Here is a 17,137-nt window from a genome sequence, read left to right as displayed (position 1 = left end):
TAGTGGTAATTGCCATTAGCTGCAGGGCGAAGGCCTGGAGCTAATCAAGTAAAGCTGAGCAAGTTGTCACCTGTCGGCAACGGCAAATGTACGGCTTCCGCTGATTGTAGTCAAACGAAATATTGGCATCATATGCATTTGGACTGGAGAGCGTAGAAATAGGCTACGTCTACACTCGGACGGATAATGGCCTTAAACATGTAATTACTTGGACTATACCACATGTCAGCTACACTAGTATGGATTAGTTGTTAGACGGTTAATGTAGGCGGGTAATGTTACCCGCCGCCCGCGCACTGCCTAATATGGACTGCTGTCACCGTACAACATTCGGATACTCAGCAAGGGACGTCATGCCGCCGCTCTTTTTAGTGGGGCATGACAGCATCGTAAACAATGGAGGCGGACGATCATGACGTGGCTTTCCTGCTCTTTTCTTTTCCTCACATTTTTCTTGAACCTTCAAACTACGTCTCAATAATGTGCTTCAATTCAGTGCCAATTTGGGTTCCTCTAATCGCGGATAAGGTGGAGATGAGCGTTTTTTTAAAACTCCCGAGTTGTCTCCGATCAGCCTGCTGCGGTGCTGGCTCCTCCGAACTCAACTCGAACATGAGTACTGTATATAAAAATGCGTAGAGGAAAATTAAACCCCGAAAAGTGACCTGCGTGATACCCTCAGTCAAAGAGGCGCGCTATCAGTTTTTTTTCCCAGACATTTCTGCCTGTCAAAACTGTTGCCACTTCCAGGATCGCCACTTTTATGCACAAGCAGCCTGTTTGCGGCTTCCAGCCACCCAGCGCCACAACATATGCTTCTATTTGTTATTTCCCAAGTGGTGGAAGAGCAAATGAACATCGATTGTCACATCCCAAGTAATGATGTCAGGCTTCCGTTGTTTTATAAAGATGTATTTTAATCACAACACGGCGCCTGCACGTAAAGCAGAGTGTGCTCTCCCTTCCACTCTCACTCGTGTGTGATGCGTTTAATTGCGATCATGAAAAAAACAGTGATCACAAAATAATGACAGTCTAAAAGGAGTGGTAATTTCGAAATTTTCCGTGGGCTAAGAATGAGTTTCTGTTTCAGAGATAAACCACGCGGGCGATGACGTAACACATGAGGCTTCTCCTTTTTGCGCATGCGTAGTTTGTGCAAATGCAGGCGTACATTGCCGAAGTGGGGGGGGGGGGCCTTAAATGCACCTTAAACGAAGTGTGGACAGGTATAAAAAAATAGTCGGCAAAATACCGTGGAGAAAATTAGCTGTCCTAGTGTAGTCATTTCATTTATATTGGACATTATTATCAAGTGGTATGTGTCATGTATCAGCCTATGGTGAATCTACTTAATTAGTTGCCCACTCCCCACAGTACAGGTTTTTGTTGACAAATATTTTCCTGGGCTAAATTTTATTCCATGTAATCATATTTTGTACTTTGGGTGATTCAAAGGAGCTATTGAGAATTATCTTGGAATTGGAGGTGGAGTGCCGTCCTCTTTACAAAATGATGATTTCCCCAAATGTACAATTCAAGGTAATGCTTGGCAATGTTGTGTACATAGTTATGAGATCAAAAATCAAGAAAGATGCACATTAAGTTACAATTTTAATACATTTTTACAAAAATATGGGCCCCTTGGCATTATTTTGTTTAGGGCCCACAAATGGCCTACGGATGTCTAAAATGTCATAGTTGCAGAGAGGATATAGAGCAGGGGTCCCCAAAATTTTTCCTGTGAGGGTCACATAACTTTTCCCTTCTCTGATGAGGGGCCGGGGTCAGTTTGTAACAGAAAAATTGTGACGATTGCAGGAGTACCTAAATATAAAAAAAATATTGTTTTTCAGAAAGCCACAATCAAATAACCCTTTCTGGATTCTTCACGGAACAAAAGTAAATAAAATAAATATAATATAATATAATATAATATAATATAATATAATATAATATAATATAATATAATAGATAATAACCAGATAACCCTCTCTAAGTTCTTCACAGAAAAAGGCCAGAAAATAAGTAACACTATTGAGAAAAAAAAAAAAAAAAAATCTAAATGCTCTCTGGAATTGTTCAGGGGGCCGGACCAAATGTGGAGGCGGGCCATATCCGGCCCGCGGCGCGTAGTTTGGGGACCCCTGGTTTAGAGTTTTTGGTGTTTCTAAAGTCACTCCCTGTTGTTTATCTATTATTGTTTGATTTCCCTTGTTTGACTTGAGTTTCTTTTTTTTGTTGTTGTTTTGTTTTTAGTTTAAACTACCTCTGTGGGTCAAACATGGGTCACTAGTCATTAAAAGTTCCTCTATTTGAAGCATCTTCTGCTTCCTTTTCAGATAAGGGATTACCTGCTTTCATTTTAATTATCAGATTTGGCTAGGTATTTGTCTTTCATTTTTGTTATGTGGAGTCTAGACTACACGTGTTATTTCATTTCAATGACTTGGAGTCTTTCCGGACTTGAGCTTTTGCCAACTCCCTGTCTGGACTGCTTTCTTTAATTGGGTTAAGACCTCTTGCAGGTTAATAGACTTTGAATGGCATTTTGCCAGCTGCCTTTGTAATTATACATTTGGCCCAGTTTGTGCGATCTCTGCACCTGACTCAAATTCATGATGTTGTTTTTATAGACTTGTTCAATTATGCAGCATACAGCAAAATTTGGGGGGATTAAGTAGTGAGTTTCAAAGGTATTGCCCAATACAATGATAAGGGTTTACATTGCTCTGCTGACATTGATTTTATATCGGTACCTTTTGTGGAAACAGAAAATGAAATCGAAAGCGGGTTTGTGTGAACCGTTATCCCTTCCTTTTGAAAAACAAACAATATTTAAATAACCACATTGCTGCTTCAAATGGTTCGAAGGGCAGAAAACAGACAATGAACCAGAAAAAAGTGTCAAAATGGAGAAAGGGAGGTGTGGAGAGCCAGAGCATGCATCATATCATTGACAGCATGTGCCTCTGAGGTCACTCTCTACATATTCAATCATGCCAGTAAGTTGAATCAGAGCATCTGAGTGAAGATTATTTGCTCCAGGGCTGGAGACCACACTGCAACACTTGCAGCTGCACAGGGTTCAGCGATCATGTCTTGTACGGGGCCTGGGGTGAGTGCGACACGAGGGCAGGCATTGCTTCGCACTTTAAATGTCATTTAGGACCGGGTATAATGTCTGTGGAGACTTTGGCAAAAAGCCACCGAGAAGAAGCTGATGTTGAATGAATCAAAGAGACAGGCTGTGCCCTCTTTCTCACATTCGCCATCATGGTTGCTGTCACTAATAGACAGGCGGTCAGATACATCTTTCCACACTGGTCCGCTGATAATCAACAAGTGTGTGCGTGAAATTCTATTGCAGCTGATGCACTGAGCTGATATAAGTGCTTAGGAGGCCCTGGCCTAGCGGCATAATCATTGTGGCTGACAGCTGTCAGAGAGCATGGCCATCCACCACCAGTAACTAAGCCACGGCTGCAGCTCCAGCGTCATTGCCCTGCTCATTCCCATTAATCGGAACAGACGGTCCTTAGTCTGGTGAGTGCATGTGGATATAGTTGAAACAATGAAGGGAAATATATAGCCATGATACGAGTGGCCTAGTTTAACTATTCTGGAAGGGTCTGACAGCTTTATGGGGACCGAAATATTACGTTTAACAAGTTGATCTTACTGAGTTCAAGTATTAAACTTTGTTTAAGGTTTGATGACAGAAAAACACAACATGCTCTCAAGAGAAATTAGCAATATGGGGGTACAAGGGTTGCACGTCTTTGCAAAAAGTCGATCTGTCTGAGAGGCATCACAAGATAGATAATTCAAGAGATGGATAGTTTTTAGTTTGCTACTCAAGCAAGAAAAAAAATGAAAGAAAATTAAAAAGTGCTCATTAAAATTACCCTCAAGGCACACAAAGGGGGCAGCGTTGCAGCCGCATGCACAGCTTTATGTGTGTGTATTTGGCAGCGTGTCTAAGACTTGCTTTTCATATCGCCAGAGAGACATATTTTTCAATAATTTTAACACATGGGCTGCCAGTGAATGCAAATAGACGTCAAATACATTTGAATTGGCAGGGTTGGCAGTGAGTGAACGCATGTACAATAACTGCCAGATCTCCCAGTTCAAATGGATTGGATGTCTATAGGTGATAAACGAAATTCGTAGCAGAAGGATGAAAAGGGCCACGATTGGACATCTATGATTGTCGGTGGCACTGAAAAAAGTTCAGGACGACTGCATTCTTGGGATAAAATGAGCTCTAATGGAAGTTTTCGGAGATGGTAACAATCAGCAAGACTTATCTTACTTCGTATACTTCCTGTTCAAGATCATAGTGCCAAGGTCTATCTATGGTGACTTGAGTGGAATTCGAAAAACACCCTGGACTGGTGGCAACTGTGAAAAAGAACGCACCACTTCAAACATATAACTGCGCCAGCACAATCGCTGAGTATATACACGCCAATGAAACAGATAAACGATAAATAAATGTCACATATACAGGTCCTAATGTATGTGCCAGTAAAAATGATGAAAAATGTCTTGTAAATTTGACACACCACAGAGAAGAAAATTAACTCATTCACACCCAGCCATTTTCACCAGAGCAAGGCCCTTCGCTCCCGGCCTTTTTACTGGATTTTGACTGAATTTGCAAGGCCCACAGAAAATTCTGTTCTATTGCTATATAAACATGGAACCCACCAAAAGAAAGGTTAGACTCTGTTCTTTCAGCAGGAAAAAAAGTAAGTTCATATCTTTTTCCATTCTTTAGAAATCAGCATTAGAAGATAGCTTAGTTTGAGCAATTTTCCAATTTCTGTTGAAAAAAATGAGAAATTGAGCTTTTTGTGAAAGCATACATTTCAAACATAACTTTGACTTTAACACAGCTATTGTTTTTGCTTTAGTTATATGCCAAACATCTGAATGTTTGCCTTTTACAAAATAACATTAACAACAAGACAAATAGAGCTTTTGATAGCAAAGTAATAATTCCTTTACTGTACACATAACTAACTAAGAGATGACGCTGTTGTTGCCGCGACAGCCGGGTCAACTTTTCCCTCATCGCTGCCTGTCTCATAAAGATGGATTTTTTTGATTCTCTACGGGGTCTGCTCGGCGAGCAGCAAGGACTCAACAGCATCGTCCGCTGCACTGGTGGTCCCGGTCGTTCTGCTTGGTCGTCCAGCGCCTGGCATCCCGGGCATTCTCTAGGCTGTTCTCCATTCGGTCATCTTCCGCCGGCGCCCGGCCGTGCCGCCCAGCCATTCATTGCCGTTAAATCGGGTTGCGGGTCTTACCAAATGCACTACAGCCATCCAGTGGCCAGTTTTATTGCTTTAAAATGGATTTTCAGCTTTGTGCTTTGGAGCTAAATTGTATCAGAACCCAGAGATGTTTTTTGTAAAAAAAAAAAAAAAAAAAAAAAAAAAAAATGTAAAAGACTTATAAATATATCTTTGGGACACTGAAACAATTAAAAATAGAATATATTTGTATGTTTATGGGAGCAAATGAGTTAACAAGCATGCCAAATATGAATAAATACCAAAATCAACAGGTATAGGGCAGAAAACACTCAGGCAACTTGAAGTTCCGCCCAGAGATCCCCAATTTGGCCAAATTTCAAAATTGTCCTATATGCATGTGTGATACTGTACATCATTGGAAAGCTTAAAATCTTAATTTTCTGGGGGAAGAAACATTTTGAACAGGAGGGCATTTTTAGAAAAAAAGAAAAAAAAACAAAAAACAAAAATGAAACCCTTTTACCCTAACTTGAGGTGGGAGCATAATTAAAGACAACATGATTTTAACGAGCTATTATTGCTCACTTACCTTGTTTCGATCCAAAAACTCTGTGTAGCATGTCTCACCGAGTGTCACAAGACACAGCCGTGAATGGCCACAGCCGGACTTTTTGGGGATTTTATGGCCGAAACATGGTAATATAACAAAGTTCGCAATGCAGAAATCACAGACATCAATAGGAGTGGTCGAGATTTTCTTTTTCTTTACCCTTAAGTTAAATGTTTTTTTTCAATTTTTCGTTGTTTGGATCGATTATTTATCATCTAAAATTCGAGGAAAATGCGACAGTAACAAAAAAAAAAAAAAAATGCAATTAAGCGATAGTTATGAGGTAGATATCCGTTACCTATTTACAGACATTATTCTTTTCATTGTGACGTAATTTGTTTAAAAGTTTAATATATGCGAGTGAATACATTTTTAAACTGAATATTAGATATAAATTAATGATTCTAAGCTAAAAATGACAGACATTTTGAATTATGAATATAATTACCTTCTTTTTATGGCTGGGTTGAAACAAAAGTGGTTGCGCAAAGTCTGGAAACTGGGGTTTCCAGGGTAAAACGGATTAATTTAAAATAGTTCGGGGACGTAATGAGCCATGAATCTGCTGTATGTGCTGCATATAGACATAATGTTATATCAAACACAACAGTTCTACTGGCTATAGGTACGTGTGAAATATTGTGCTTGCCTCCAAATTGCAAGCAATGTGTTTGTAGTGTGTAGGCATGTGCATTGAAGCAGACTTCCAGCTGTAGCCAAAATTTTGAATTGTAGACGGCTGTTGATGTACTAAGTGAAGGCCTGCAAGGGTAGCCGCTGGACAAGTGCTCAGGGGAAGCATATGGGGGATGGGAGGGTTAGGACACCAAGGACATCTCAAGTGGCGCAACATTATTTTTTTCCCTTATTCTCTTACGTTAGGTGGCACTGAGACTGACCGTCTACACAAACCTGAGGGAAGAATTTTTTGTTTGTTTTTGGGAAAAAAATATTTCTAAAGAATACAGTCCAGTAAGCATATTACCATATTATTTAAGAATACTCAACATTCAGGTATTCATATTGCAACACTTTAGTCAAAAATACTGTACAGTTAAAGCCTATTCAACAATTCATAGTCACATTATTGGGAGGGCTGCTCAACCCTGAAAGACAACCAAAAAAATTCTAAGTTCACAGACTAAGAAAAGCGCCAAGTTCAGTGACATTGCCTGGGGAGCTGTTCCATATTCTTTCCATTTAAATCTTCCAAAAAGCAAAGGAGTGTCACACAGCAGTGAGTGCTGTGAAATCTCCCTACCTTAATGTCTGCATACGTTAGTAAAAATGGCAATTACTGTATTTCAGAGCACACGCTTCACAACTGTGTTTCTGTCCTTTTTACTTGGTCTATTATCCGACTTACAAAGCTGGCAGTTTTATGTTCAAGAGCAGCCTTGCACAGAAAAATAGGAGTACAACGTAGAGAAAGAAGATGACATGCTTGTCATGTGAAAGATTAAAAGGAAAAGAACAACAAACAGTGGTGTGGCAGCAGGCGCTTGCTGAGCCAATGGACACGTAAATCTACTTTGTGTGGTCACCTTCATTAAACAAAGATCAGCCAAACAAGCTTTTCCACACTCAGACAACTGAGTGCCTCATATATGCACTTAGAGGAAAAACGACACAACAGAATTGAGTAATTCAAAAAGGAGTTAATACTCAGGAGTTTTGCACATTTCAGTACACGGTCATACTAAATATACTTGGCCCTGTCATTTTAATCCTATTCAATTAGGGCAGTAAATTACCTGTTAAATATAACTCTACAGCACTCTATTGTCCTAAATGTTTCAATGTAAAGGTAAATCTTTGTGTAGCTGCATGAAAGATACATGTATCTAATTGTACCACCTTTTTTACTTTTCTACTTCTAAAATTTGATGCAATTCTGTTGATATAGGAGGGCAAATCTACTGCCTGTTCATTGAAGTGTGACCTGTTGTTGTTGTTGTTGTTGCTGGCCTGTTATAAGTAGATAGCGCTGCTGAATGGTTGTCTATTAATATGAATTTGATACATTTACTAGTAGATCCATATACAGTGGGGCAAATAAGTATTTAGTCAAGTTCTCCCACTTGAAAATATTACAGAGGCCTGTAATTGTCAACAATGGTAAACCTCAACCATGAGAGACAGAATGTGGGGAAAAAAAACATAAAATCACATTGTTTGATTTTTAAAGAATTTATTTGCAAATCATGGTAGAAAATAAGTATTTGGTCTATACCAAAAGTTCATCTCAATACTTTTTATGTACCCTTTGTTGGCAATAACGGAGGCCAAACGTTTTCTGTAACTCTTCACAAGCTTTTCACATACTGTTGCTGGTATTTTGGCCCGTTCCTCCATGCAGATCTCCTCTAGAGCAGTATTGCTTTGGGGCTGTCATTGGGCAACACGGACTTTCAGCTCCCTCTTCACCCCGTGGCGTCAAAATGACAACAAGAACGGGGAGCAAAAATCCCAGAACCACACGGGGGGACCTAGTGAATGACCTACAGAGAGCTGGGACCACAGTAACACAATGTGCCACCAGGGACTCAAATCCTGCACTGCCAGGCGTGTCCCCCTGCTGAAGATAGTACATGTCCAGGCCCGACTGCGGTTCGTTAGAGAACATTTGGATGATCCAAAAGAGGACTGGGAGAATGTGTCATGGTCAGATGAAACCAAAATAGAACTTGTTGGTAGAAACACAGGTTCCATTGTTTGGAGGTAAAAGAATACTGAATTGCACCATACCCACTGTGAAGCATGGGGGTGGAAACATCATGCTTTGGGGCTGTTTTTCTGCAAAGGGACCAGGACGACTGATCTGTGTAAAGGAAATAATGAATGGGGCCATGTATCGAGATATTTTGAGTGTTAATCTCCTTCCAACAGCAAGGACATTGAAGATGAGACGTGGCTGGGTCTTTCAGCATGACAATGATCCCAAACACACAGCCAGGGCAACAAAGGAGTGGCATAGTGTCATAAGAAGCATTTCAAGGTCCTCGAGTGGCCTAGCCAGTCTCCAGGTCTCAACCTCATAGAAAATCTGCGGAGGGAGTTGAAAGTCCGTGTTGCCCAACGACAGCCCCAAAGCATCACTGCTCTAGAGGAGATCTGCATGGAGGAATGGGCCGAAATACCAGCAACAGTGTGTGAAAATCTTGTGAAGAGTTACAGAAAATGTTTGGCCTCTGTTATTCCCAACAAAGGGTACATAACAAAGTATTGAGATGAACTTTTGGTATTGACTAAATCCTTATTTTCCACCATGATTTGCAAATAAATTATTTAAAAATCGAACAATGTGATTTTCTGGGTTTTTTTCTACATTCTGTCTCTCATGGTTGAGGTTTAACCATGTTGACAATTACAGGCCTCTGTAATATTTTCAAGTGGCAGAACTTCCAAAATTAGTGGTTGACTAAATACTTATTTGCCCCACTGTAACTACTTGTCGGTTTTTGCAGTTACTGATAATTATATCAAAGAATGACTGGTGAAAGAGAGGTTCTAATAAAAATAACGATGCTAGACATAGGCTTATCACTCTTCCTTTCATTAAGTGCCGAACCGTCAATCATGCTGAGTAAATGGTCATTATCTGACGCCGCTAGTTCAAACATGTAAGAATTATTGGTAGATAATCTTCCGTGGAAGCTCTCATCATCGCTAACGTTACGAAAAATGGATCCTGGACGGCTAGTTTCACTGGAAATATCACTATCCATGATGATACCATTTATAATGTCCGCCATGTCTTCTGTTGCCATCTGTAAATGACGTCTAACCCCAGTAATAGACCAGGCACGTCTACGGCGCGTCAGCATTGCCGCCGGGTCAACGCAGTGAAACGCGGCCATTAAAGTCATCAGCGTGTGCACACCAGTCGCAATGCGATTGCATTTGAGACGCGTCCTAGAAGCGGTTAACGCGTCGCGCTCGAAACGAACGGCAGAGTTTATTATTTGACGTGAGAAATGGCCTGACCGGATGTCACTTGTGTAAAAATACGGTGGATCCGGTCGATTTTCAAAATAATATGCAATTGAAGGAAAAGCGTCAAGGAAAATGAATGAATGAATGAATGAATGAATGAATGAATGAATGAATGAATGAATTTCTGTGTGGCGCTTTAACTTGAGAAGTTCATCAACAAAGCTTTTGAAAACCGTTCATAAGAAAAACAATGATTCATTGAGGCATTTCATTTGTAAAATACATGTTAAAATCTTTGTCAGTGGGATTTTTTTTCTCTGTAGCACGGGACTTCATTTTTTTTCTTTCATTCAGAAAGAAAGCCGACCAATACACAAGGTTTCTGAGGCAAATGGTTGTTGTATTATTATCTTTAAATACCCACTACACTCGTGCGATCTTGCAATCCTCGCATGAACCGATGGAGCCGCTCCACACACGTGGCTCGTAAAACGTGTCCTGTGGTAATGGGGGGCAAGCGTCAGTGGTGCTTTGATGCGCCACAGACGTGCCTGGTGTATTACCGGGGTAACGTCCAAGTTTGGGAAAGCAGAATTAACGGAGTGCTAAAAAACTAAAACAATTCTTCTTGCAGTTACGTGTCAGTAATGACAGTTGTTTCCGACGAACTCATCCAAAGTTTACATTTGTCAAATTACACCGAAATCCGAGGAACTCTTCATCTACCCTTTAAAGGTGTCAATTGTCAACTTTTGAATAGTTGTCCACTGCAGTGATCACTGTCCCTGAAAGGGTTAAACTGATATCATGTAAGCACTTTTATTGTAAATTCCAATAGACACTGCAACAGTAAATGTTGAACTGACATAGGCACCAACATAATGTTGACACAAACTGTAGGGTGTTGTTAGCCAGGCTTGCACCCACCTCACACACATGCATCCCAAGAGAGCGCCAAAGTCCCACTAACAGTGAACAAAAGAGACAGCGAGAGCCAGATTCACTAGATTAAAAGGGATTTCTCCCCCTTCCTCCTCCCTAGGCCGGAGCATTTGTGAACGGAAGTGTGGCAGCGGAACAAACCCCTCAGTTGAGTCACTGAGACGTGCCCAGTTTTGAAATCGAATCCTCCAATCCCCAACTTCAAAATGGGATGGAGAAGGAGGGAGGTTTGCTGGAGTCAGCAAAGCGATGAAGGTGAAAGGATGATGAAACAGACAGAGGGATAGAAAGCGGTACACTCGATGATCAGTCAAATGGATCAGAGTCCACATATATTTGAATAGGTAATTAAAACAGTTGCTATTTTCAGTTCGGAACTAGAAAAAAACAAAAATGAAAATAAGGGGTTGCTGTGCAGGGTGAAGGCATGTGTTTCATAAATTTGGGTCCATAATACTATCTTTTGTTGACAAGTTTTAACACTTTTTCTTTTTTAATTGTTGTTTGCAGTGTTGTTAATAACAGTGTGAGCGTATGACGGCGTTATCATTTTTATTCGGTAATAATCTAATTTATTACTTTTCCCATCTTTGCAACGCCATTACCGTGAATGAGGATGTGAAGGTGCGAGTTACTACAATTTGGTTGAATATAGTGCGATTTGTCTGATTTTGTCACAGCTGCCTTTGAGTGAGCAGAGTGGGAGGAGGGAAGGGGGTGGTGATGCCGTTTCCGGTGACGCGAAAATGATTGGCTAGGTGGCTCGGAGCGTTAGCATAGCATTCGCATTCTCGTTATCATTAGCATGGCGAACTCTCGGGCAACTTTTTTTTTTTTTTTTTTTTTTTTACATACACGTCATGGCGTCCAGGTGGGTACAATTAATTAAAACGAATGTACTGTTTTCCTTCTGAATGTGCATTATCATCAACATGTTGGCGTTGTCCTTGTAGACGCTCAATTAAATATTCAGTTCTTTATTAGGAAATGTTTACATATAAATGTCTGATGTTGTTTTTCTTAATCTCTGGAAAAGAAAGTGATTTAATTGCAGTCAAACAACAAAGACTAACATCATTTTACTCATTAAACGAAATTTATCAACAAAAATGTAGATTCTAACTGAGGAAAAAGTAAGGACACCTTACTACCTAATAGCTAGTGTTACCCCCTTTGACTGAAATAACTTGAGTGACTCCATTTTTGTAGCCATCCAGCAGTCTTTGACATCGATCTGAAGAAAGTTTGCCCCACTCCTCAATGCAGAATACTTTCAGCTGTGAGATGTTTGAGGGGTTTGTTGCATGTACAGCCCGTTTCAAGTCACCCCACAGCATCTCAATGGGATTAAGATCTGGGCTTTGACTCGGCCATTCCAGGATTTTCCATTTCTTCCTTTTCAGCCAGTCCTTGGTGGATTTACTAGTATGTTTTGGTTGTAGGTCCCCTGATGACATTTGAGGCTTTTTGGAGAATTCTTATAGCATCTTGCTGTGTGCTCTTGGGCATGTTGGGAGTTGTTTTGAATGTCCTCCACTTGTAGACTATTTTCAGGACAGTGGAATGGCTGATTTTATTCTTTTGAGATCTTTTGAAATCTTTACCAGACTGATAAGTGTCTACAGTCTTCTTTCTGAAGGCCTCAGAGAGCTCCTTTGATCTCACCATCGTGTTTTCTCTCACGTCAACAGTCAGTACTTACTAAATGTAAGGTTTAAATAAGGCAAGCCTCCTTTAAAACACTGGGTTATAGTGTTTTGATCATGTGCACATGATGTGATACACCTGTGTGTGATTTTAGCCATTTTAAGTGGGATTGAATGTGGGGGTGTCCTAGTTTATTCCTCAGCAGATATTGCATTTATTTAAAATTACGTTTTACAGAAAGAAATACCTTTTTTTTAGTTTTAATTCTTCGGTTCTGTTTGTTGAATCTCTCAAGATTATTAAAATTAATGTTAAATATCCATATGACCAAGTATGGCACACAGGCTTCCAAAGGGTGTCCTTATTTTTTCACATGACTGTATGTATGTTTTTTTTTTTCAATTACCAAAAACAGTCACTTGCCCTAAACTTTTCTTGAATGAAGTATCCATTAACCTTGTGTGATGCTTTTTAATCAAAACACTGAGAGCAAAGACAGGAGAGGCAGGAGATTCAGAATCTCATCTGCATATTGAACATATACTGTATATCTATATACGTATATTAGGGGTGTGACAAGTCACACAAGTCATGGTTCAGTACTTGCCTCAGTAGGGGTGTCACGGTTCGGTGTGGGTTCAGTACAACAGGAAAAACAAAAAAGGCTTTTTCTTCTCACAGTATTTGAAAGTTTGTATACAGTTTATATAGGTGATTTAAAAAAATGTAAAAAATTTGACCAACATTTTTTTGGGGAATGAAACAAATTCAGTTCAATTAAATTGGGTTAATAAAAACATATTTGATATGAAAGAATGTATAATGTAATAATGTGTAGAACATAAAACATTAACGGCTGTTACTTTGCTGCGTAACTAATTGCTCTTACAATGAGGTAACCGAGTTACTAACTCAATTACGTTTTAGGAGAAGTAATTTGTAAGTAACTAATAACTGGTGGTTTTAATGATAAAGAAAGTTACTGGATCATACTGAGGTGTGCCACTGACAACATAACACACCACTACACCAGTGCAAACAATAACTAGTATTATAAGTATTATTGTTAAAATAGCTGCACAAATAATGTAAATCAAAACAAGTGACAAAAAAGCAAGTGACTTATTTTGGTATACTAAAAATAAATAAATAAAAATTTTGAAAAACAACTTATATGATGAGGTATGGCAGAGAATGATCGCTGCCATCCCACCCAGTTAAAATGTATTGGAAGCATAGCGCCGTCAATGGCGGCCAGTAAGTTAAAATTAATGCTCTATGAAGGGTTAACACACATTTCATAATGCAGCTCATAAGGGATTTCATTGTATTGCCAGGATGTACATCAGTCATCATTAGCAGACAGTACTTTGAAATGCTTAAACCAGCAGTATGCAGTGTTGCAGATTAAGAGCCAAGAATGACTGAAACGGCAAGATTCAACTGTAAATTGAATGGTTCTCACGGCCACCTTTATTAGGAAAACAGCAAGCTTCCGATTTTCTTTCAAGGATCTGCAGTTGTCACTTTATGGATGGCATTGCTCGACAGCAGGCACCATTAATTTTAGCCTCAATTTGTCTTTCGCATTCCACCTTGAGGAAAGAGATGAAGACTGATAGTCAGCTTGAACAGTGGCGCGACACCATTTCCCATGAGGAAGACTTACAACTCCATCCGAGCCTTTGCAATGAGTGAACCCCTGTTGGGAATTCTGCAAATAGACTAATTTGTAATTGATTCAGTTCGTTAATTACCGTCCTGGTTATGCCTGTGTCATGGTTAATATTGTGCCAATCTGACGAGGCTATGAGGCCCTTCTGCAGTGGGACCATTCGGGTGAAGCAGCCATTATTCAATTATGCTTCACGTATCGGCAACGAGGCAAGTCTTAATCCGTGAGTAATCACTTTCCTGCACTGCCTAACTACGAGTTGATGTCAGGGAAGGTGCAGTGGGGTGGGCCACATTTCCATGCAGCCCCTGGTTAGGTCTTTAATCAGGCTTGGGAATCAAATCCCATTGGTGTTTTGATTGGACGACCACTTGGGAAGAGTAATTATATAACCTAAAACATGTTTTACAAAGATTTTAAATAATTTGCTCGTCAAAACAAATAGAAAATGGAAATATATGATAATTTATTTTCATACAGGTCTGGGAAATAAAATAAAAAGTGTATTATTTCGACATGAATGTTTGCAGCCACTGTACATTCAATTGAGTAAAACTATTCATTTATAAAGATATTTATTTATGAAATGTATTAGATAATATCAACAATACAATAATGATTAATAGAGGTGGGAATCTTTGGCCACCTAACGATTCGATTACGATTACGATTCAGAGGCAACGATTCAATTATAAATCGATTATTGATGACACCCACAAACCCCCCAAGCTATTAGCTGCTTTCAATGTTTCGCACATTAGTTACAAAAATTGTACAAAAAGCCTATCAGGCTTAAATAAACGACTATTTCACTATCAAATTAACAATTCAAAACAGTAAATAAAATACTCAAATCCCCATTCTGTATCATTAGCTTTAAATTACATTCAATTAAGTTAATGCTGTGAATCAACTGTTAAAGTTGTTAAAATTGCTCTCGTTATTCCATAATTTCTCTTCTGTCTTCTTTAGACATGTGAAAGTTTTAAAACTGTTTTATAAATAGATTCAAGTCAATATTTTGCCGATTTAGGAGTATTTAAGATAAAAAGTTAATTAGGTTCGCTACAACAGAGCCTTCTATAAAAGTCTCCTGCTTTAAGATGGCGGCTGTTTACTAACACCGGCAAGTCTGTCATTTTGCATCTAGTTTTCAATACATGTGCTGCTAACACCATTGAGAATCTAATTTTGCATCTAGTTCTCTCTCTCTCTCTCTCTCTCTCTCTCTCTCTCTCTCTCTCTCTCTCTCTCTCTCTCTATATATATATATATATATATATATATACATAAGATATCTTTTACCTACTGTAGCAGTTTGTAGCGGCTGTCGGCAGCAGTCAGGTATTATTGTTTTTTCATCTAGCAGCATGAGTTGAGCCAGAGCCGTGAGTTGAGCATTGTCATTACCCGAGTAATGACAAGCATTATCTTCACTCTCGGGACGCAATGCGGTCCATTCCTCATTGCGTCCCGAAGATCGCGCTGACTGCGTTTTAGTTCCGCTTTACTTGACATATTTCAATAATCTGAATTTGGATGTTTATGAATCGTTCTCGAATCTTGCAAAGCCGAATTGCAAATAATCTAAGAATCGGAAATTTCGCACACCTCTAATGATTAATATAATCATCATATAATAATCATCGTAATTTTTTTTTTTTTTTTTTAATTGAAACCCAACACCCACATTTGTGAACATCCAATTTTAAGTCACATAGGCCGTATTTGTATGCCAAAATTTTAACATTAGGGCTTACATGAACATTATATGTGATGTCCACGTAAATAGATGCTAAGTTTTTATGTGGTTAAGTTTTGTTTGAAATTACCATAAATAGTCACTTACTCTATAAAGGGTTAAAGCAACACTAGAGAAACTTTCAACCTTCATAAAATATTTTCATGACATTTGTGATGAAATGTCGACTGGTAACTGGTTGAATGATACCTCTGTTATGGCCTGAGGGGGTGTGTATCGCTTTCACCAGCACTAATTAACTTTGAGGAGGGTGGCAGGAACCCTGCCAAACAAAACAACTACAAATGTGCTGACTACTTTACGGAATAGGTCACTTCCCCCTTTCCCCAATCGTTATAAAGACGGTAGTCGATGCGAACGCTTTCACGCGAATTATACAAAGATAGCAGAGCAACAAAGGTTTTGTCCAAGGAGACAAAAAAAAAAAAAAAGAAAAAGAAAAAGGGAGGCTACAAGGATAAAAGGACACGCAATAGTAAACATTGGCCCGGCTTTCACTCGCTCGCCCCACCTGAATTTCTGTGAAGGGGGGTGGGGAGGGCAGAGGGCCAGTAGGGGATTACGATACAAAATCAAACATTTATTATTTTCAACATCATGATAGTATATCGTTTCGCCACAACTGGATTTATTACCTCATTATTATTCATCTTTCACTCAGCCACTGGAAACTGAAATGTCGTTCAATCCAAATGCAGGCGACCTGGAGATCAGGATTTAACGATACTGTGCGCTGGTCCTAATGGGAAATGCAGTCTTTCTTAAGGCAAAACACTACCGCTTTTGTCCACCTGCGCCGCTAAAATCGACCAAAACTGAAAGTTGCCTGGTGTTGCTTTGAGCAGAAGGATGGTGATAGGCAGCGTTGTGATTGCTTTAATTCATTAACAAGCAATGTAACGTGTTCATTTTTCCAAACCCGTAATCTGATCACAGTTAGTTTACTTAGTGTTTGTGCGTTACTGTTTTGTGATTGCCTTATAATGTATGTAGAATAAAAAATACTGTAGTCATGTACGAAGACCATTTTAAAGAGAAAATGCAGCTCTTGAGTTTGGGAGTCACATCACATGTCACGTTTTCCCATCAGAGGACAAAAACAAACGGGTCATGTGTATCCATGCCGTGAGCGCTGAGAGTCTCCGACCATAACGACTTAGCCTAGCTACCTCGTCAGAATGTGAAAAAATCAATGAAAGAGGCTGGGGAGATATCACAAACAGCTGCATTTGCTCACTGGAAATACAGCCATTACTTCACATTTTGTCCAGTAAAGATGACAAAAATATCTCCGTGCG

General features: G+C 39.5%; 1 protein-coding gene across 1 annotated transcript in view; it reads right to left on the bottom strand.

The window, feature by feature from the left end:
* The window catches only part of LOC130927503 (receptor tyrosine-protein kinase erbB-4-like), a 452,680-nt gene that overhangs the window by 182,444 nt on the left and 253,099 nt on the right, over window positions 1-17,137 (bottom strand). The gene's annotated exons all lie outside the window — the stretch shown is intronic.

Source organism: Corythoichthys intestinalis, chromosome 12, assembly GCF_030265065.1.
Source record: "Corythoichthys intestinalis isolate RoL2023-P3 chromosome 12, ASM3026506v1, whole genome shotgun sequence".
In the NCBI taxonomy this organism is placed as follows: domain Eukaryota; kingdom Metazoa; phylum Chordata; class Actinopteri; order Syngnathiformes; family Syngnathidae; genus Corythoichthys; species Corythoichthys intestinalis.
Note: the sequence above shows the minus strand (reverse complement) of the source record. Positions and strands in the feature narration are given on the sequence as shown.